Raw genomic sequence first — 5,903 nt, 5'->3', positions numbered from 1 at the left:
ATCCGCCGCCCTCGGGGGCCGCGTCCCGTGTCCTCGCGCCGCGCGGTGCCTCCTGCGGTCCCCGGGCGTCCTCACCTCATATCCCCCGGGCCTCGCCGTCCGCGCCGCAGACGCGTCGCCGCCCCCGGCGAGCCACCCGGACACTGCCCGGGCCCGGTGGAAGGACACGAAAAGGAGTCCGTGACCGACGGCGGAGGGACACCACGTCGGCAGCAAGCGTGCGCGCCCCTGTCCGGGGCTGGCCGCCGCGGTGGCTTCGACGGGATTTTGTGAGGTGAGGTGGAGGGACGCCAGGCAAAAAGAAGTTCCTCGCCGGCGGCTCCCGACGGCGGAGGCACAAGAGCGACTTTCGAGAGAACGAGCCGCGTCGTTGCCGTCGCTTCGTCTCGCAGCGGAGGAATCGCGCGAGCGTCGGTACGGGGATCCCTCCGCCTCGCTGCCCTTTAAATCGCGGTGGAGGCGGCGCCGCCGCGCGCCCCGCGGGCGCCACCTAGTTCCCGAGTTGTGTTCGCCGCCCGCGGCCCTGCGGGGCCCCGCGTCCGCCCCCGGCCCTCGAACACCTGCACCTACCAGGGACAGCTCCCGAGCCCCGACTCTGGGGGGCAGCCCGGGACGCGGGGGACGCTTCTCGCCTTCTGCGCCTCCTGGTTGTTTCGAGGGGAGGCGGCCCCGGGAAGCTGAGTTTCTTTGTTGTGGGAATGGGTGTCGCTGGGAGCAAATACACCCTTAAAGACCATGTGGGCAGCCCGAGCATTACAACACGGGAGGAGGGGAGGGAGAGAGCGTGCATTGGTCAGGCTGCTCCGTGCTGTCAGCCAGCCATTGCTTAAGCACCTACTGGGTGCCAGTCTCTCCATGACACCGTGTTATTTCCACCTCCCTCCCTTCTTGCGCTCTTTGAGCGCCAGAAAGGCGGCCGAATCCTCACGGAGTTTAGGCAGTAAAAGAGGATACCGAGTGGCTTGCGCTTAAGTCCGGGGATATTGCAAAGCCCCGCGCCTTAGGGCTTGCAGTGGGATGATAAAGTGTACAGAATGACAATAGTGAAAGTAACACGTATGCAGCCCTTCCCAGACACTGATCCCAGGGTTCTGGTGCGCTCTGTTTTGCTTCTTACAACAACCCCCAGAGGTGGGACGCATTGTGGTTCCCAGTTTTCACACGGGAACGAGGCACAACTGGTCAAGCTCTGAGGATGAGTCCTTACTCAGTAGTCTAGTGAAAAATACAGACAGTAAATAAGTAATGTAATAAAGCACACGTTATGGACCTCCAAGAAGTTGAGGTTGGCAAGGGACGGCCTCCATACAGCTATCCTAAAGTCCAACTCACCCCGGCTTATCGCATCTTCCCTCCTCCTTGACCTTGGTGGTAGACACGATGTCTCTTATTCCTTCCACCAATGAGAAAGTGAGGCGCAGTGACTTGCTGAAGGCACGTAGCTAGCAGCAGGAGGGACAGGTCTCGATCTTCAGAATTCCTCCAACGGCCCTCACCCATCGGCTCCAGATTGGTCTCCTTCCTCCACGGGCCACCTTGGGGGTAGGGGTGGGTAACAGATCCTGGCATGCTTTTGTGAGCTTCCTGCTCTTTTGTCTGTGGTATCAGAATCCACCTTGTCACGGTCCTCTTTGCAGACACAAGTGACTAGCGATTGCTTCAGTCTTGTTCGTTCCTGGTTTATCACTAAACTCTTCTTTCCAAGATTTTTGTAATGCTTGGCTCCAGATACTCACTTGCATTCCAGAGACACTGTGGCTGCCACAGCTACTCCCACTACTGAAAGCCATGGGAGGTGGGCACAGTTACGGGCACTCATGGCCCTACGTCAAATTTCTGCTGTGTTGGTGCCCAGGCCCAAGTCCAACCACACCTTGGCAGCTCTTCCTAGACCCAAATGTCGGTGCCCTCCCCATTCCAAGCTTTCCAGAGCCACCCCACCAGCAACAGTGGACTCCATTGATCCTTCAGACTGACCCAAACCCCTGAACTCCCACATGCTGGCACCTCCATTTGTTCCCTGACCGATGCCAGTCCTAGTAGTACTCTGGGCATTGCACTGCAACGGCCAGGGTGGGCCCCCAGCCTGGCAGGGTAAACAGATGAGTGAACTCAGCCTATCTGCAGTTCTGATCAGGCTCTGCAGTTCTGGACCATCTTCCCCAACCCCCTCCACACCGGCTGCTCTTCTAGCCTCAGCTGAGCAGCCGTGAGCAGAGTTAGGCTCAGGACCTTGCCAGAGCCATTGCTAAACACTTGGTGGCTGTGAGGGTCCTGATCCAGGGAGGCCAGAGCTGAGCCGAGCAGAGAGCACAGCCGGGCGCCACCCTTCCGGGATGGGCTGGAAATTGCACTTCTCCACAGTGACAGAGGCCAGCTGGAGGAGTCTCCTGCCAGCTGGCAAGGGAGGGGGAGGGGGACAGGAAATAGGTAGCCAGACACCTGCCCGGTCACCACATGACAAGAGCCACTGGCATTTGCATTGTGGAGCCTCTGGACACCCCACAAAGGGAGGGCTGAGTGCCAGATTAACAACTCTGAAGAAAGATAGAGTTGGGGGAAGGGGCTCAACAAGTCCTTCAGAAGCACCCTGAGGCTATTAGTGACAACCCAGTCCAGGGTTGGCCCAGGAGCAGTGTCCTTGCCAGGGCATTGGCAGAGGTCAGAGTCAATTCCAGTCTCCCCAGCAAGGCCAGCTCTGGAGTACCCAGAGACACTCCAGCCACCCAGCCTGGTGCCATCAGCCCTGCTTTGCTCTCCAACTCCTCTTTCCAAATGTCAGGTTCACCCAGTGACCAGCTGTCAGGGTTTCGCTTGCTGGGACCCTATGCTTGCTGGGAATGACTGCTGTTCATGCAGATGCTGATTCCAGGCTGAGGGCAGGTTGCTTCTTGCTGTAAAGTGGTATTTAGCTTTTGGACTCTGTACGCACTTCTTTCCCAGCCCCTTGCCCCAAAGTAACACCGCTGACCCATAATCAAGTGTCTAAAAGTGGTGGGAAAAGGGTGCATACCTGGATATTTTACTGACCCTCTGGGCAATTAGCTGGCTTCCTGGCCATACACCTGAACATCACTAACTCTCTGTGCCATCCTTGCTGTCTATCTGCTCTTCAATCATTACCTTCTTTTGATGTGAAAACAGTCTCTAAAATGTCTAGTGCATGCCCAAGGTCCCCAGACAACAGCAGCAAAAATCTAGAGCAGTTGCCAGGGTTTGGCACAAGTCTGACCCAGGTTTGAATCCCCGGTGTGCAATTTACTAGCTGCGTACTTTGGGGCAAATGATATTGCCTGTCTATTTGCCATTCCCTCTACTCTGGAAAGGCACCAGTTGTGGGACCTACCTAAATAATCTCATTGATGGCTTCAAGATCATTTATAGGGCTGGCCTTGTAGCTCAGCAGCAATGTGCTTGTCTACCAAGTACACGGCTGTGGGTTGCATCCCCAGCATCTCTCTCTCTCTCTCTCTCTCTTTCTCTCTCTCTCTCACACACACACACACAGAAAAAAAAATCATTTATATACTTAAAATGCCCAAATTTGTCTGCAGCCTGGACGTCTCTGAACTTCAGACACTACCATGTGGATATTTAATAGGCATGTCAACTACAGCATGGCTAAAATTGAACACAGGCACACACAAAAGCAGAACCCCTCCTCCTGCAAACTACTGCTTCTTAGACAGATGTTCTTCCTGTCACCCAGCTCCAATACCTCATTCCCCTTCTCCCTTCACGGCAGTCAGGCTTTTTCTTCTCAGCTCATATCACTGCCTGCACCCTGCGTCTTTGACTTATTTACAGGCCTACCAGCTGCCTCTCTTTATTTTCTAGCCCATAGGCTTCTCAAGAGTGGGGGCTTTGTCTATCTTGTTCATTGTTGTCTCTCCAGCTTCTAGAAGGGGGGGGGCGCCACCGGTGGAGAGGCTTGATTCATATTCAGGGAAATAGGAGAGGGAGGGAGGAGAGAAAGGGAAGGGGACAGGAGGGACCCTGTTAGCCTTCCTGGATTGCTACAAGGATAAGAGGCAGTGCAAGGGGCTCACTAAGCCCTCTCTCACCTCTGGGGACTGAAGCTTGTTCAGTCAGTGGGGCTTCTCTACCACCCACCCAGCAAAGTGTGTGACGTGCAAGCTCATAGGTGCCCTGGGATTTGGATGTGAGGTGCCTACAAGGGGCATTCAGGTGGGCACTAGATTAAGTCCTGTGGCACTGATAGGTGTACTCTTAGGGGTTCCCATCACATGCCCCAGCCCTATTCTTTCACACACCAGCAGGTAAGCAAAGAGGAAGGACAGTCTTAGCCCATTTTCTGTTGCCATAACAGAATACCTAAGGGCTGGGAAATTCAAGAAGAATAGGAGTTTAGCGGCTCACAGTTTTGGAGTTCTGGAGTCTGAGAAGTCCAAGGCCACGGTACTGGGACTTGGTGACTCCCTTCTGACTGGGTCACCCCATGACAAGACAGAGCAAGCTTCTGGTCCAGATCTGTCTTCCTCTTCTTATAAAAGCACTCATGCCATCACGGGGGCCCCACCCTCATGATCACATCTAATCCTAGTTACCTTCCGCTACAATCAGCATATGTCTTAGGGGATTCAGTTTCCCACATATGAACTGTGGGGGCACATTCAAACCATAGCAAGGACGGGCTGCTATTGGGTAGTTACTTTAAAAATGGCTCACCAAACAGAAGTGTTCCAGGTCTTTCTCATCTCAAACAAGGAATTGCACAAGACAAACTAAAAATGTTGCCAAAATTTATTTTAAAATGAGAGGTGAAGGGGTAAAGAAAGAACTAGTTCTGCAGAGCAAACAGAGATAGTAGCAAAGGTACATCCTAGGTCTGGGAGACCCAGGACTATTGTGAGAGGTCAGCGAGCAAGCTCTTTCTGGTGTCTCCTCTCTTTTATACCATTCAGAACCTGTGGGAGCTTGCGAGAAGTCCCTGAGAGTTATTCTGCCACCACCCTGGGATCTTGAAATTGATAGGTCCCATCCACTTCTCCAGCCTGGGGTCTTGTAATTGACAGGTTCTATTATTTCTCCAGCCAGTTTTGCCACACCTTACCTCCCACATCAGCAGCTGAGCAACTGGTTTCCTTAGGAGGACCTAACCCTGTCCCTACTCCTAAATATTGATCGGTTTCTGCCATTTAATCTTTTGATGCCATTCAAGTTTTTCCAATAATCTTAGTAATATCCTTTAAAGCAAAGGAGCTTGCCCAGAATCCTGCCTTGCCTTTAGTTGTCGGGTGTGTTCTGTTTCCTCCCCTGCTGGGTCAGTTCCTCATTCCTTCCTTGACTTGTGTGACCTTGTCACTTTTGACAGTGACAGGTCAGTTACTTTGTAGGGTATCCTTCAGTTTAGGTTTTCTGGTGTTTCCTTCTGATTCTGTCAAGGACATGGGTCTTGGCAGGAATGTCACATAAGTGAGGCTGTGTTCTTCTCATGAGTCCAGGCTCGTGGAGGAAGATTCCAGTTTGATCCACTACTGAGGTACTCTCTTGAGTCACTTCCTTACAGTAGGCTGTTGGCCAAGCTCCTCCACTAGAAAGTCTTTTGTTTTTCCGTAGTAAATTCCAGTGGGGAGCTGCTTTGAGAGTATATAGCTATTCCATTCCTCATCACGCTTTCAATTTATTAATAGGACCTTCAGGTAAGATCTGGAATATTCTCCACAGCCCCATGTCATAAAACTGGTCCCCAGCCCATGGAAGCTATTGGGAGGTAAAAGCTTTAAAAGGCAGGGCCTCAGGGGAGGCCTTAGGTCATTGGAGGTGTGTCCTTAACGGGCATTGTGGGGCCTTGGTGTCTTCCTCTTTTATTTCACATCCCTGCCAAAAGATGAATAGCTGTGCACTGCCACACACTGCCTGCCACGGAGTACTGCCTCGTT

At 53.1% G+C, this 5,903-nt stretch overlaps 1 protein-coding gene across 2 annotated transcripts in view; it reads right to left on the bottom strand.

The window, feature by feature from the left end:
• Positions 1-526, bottom strand: part of Suv420h1 (suppressor of variegation 4-20 homolog 1 (Drosophila)) — a gene marked incomplete in the record, with an annotated part of 58,285 nt that extends 57,759 nt beyond the window's left edge. The window contains 1 exon segment of one of the 2 annotated variants that reach the window (XM_013514163.1): positions 1-526. 2 annotated transcript variants of the gene reach the window in all.
• Positions 527-5,903: the final 5,377 nt, after the last annotated feature.

The sequence above is a fragment of the Chinchilla lanigera genome, unplaced genomic scaffold (genome assembly GCF_000276665.1).
Source record: "Chinchilla lanigera isolate Chin_1 unplaced genomic scaffold, ChiLan1.0 scaffold00021, whole genome shotgun sequence".
Taxonomy (NCBI): domain Eukaryota; kingdom Metazoa; phylum Chordata; class Mammalia; order Rodentia; family Chinchillidae; genus Chinchilla; species Chinchilla lanigera.
Note: the sequence above shows the minus strand (reverse complement) of the source record. Positions and strands in the feature narration are given on the sequence as shown.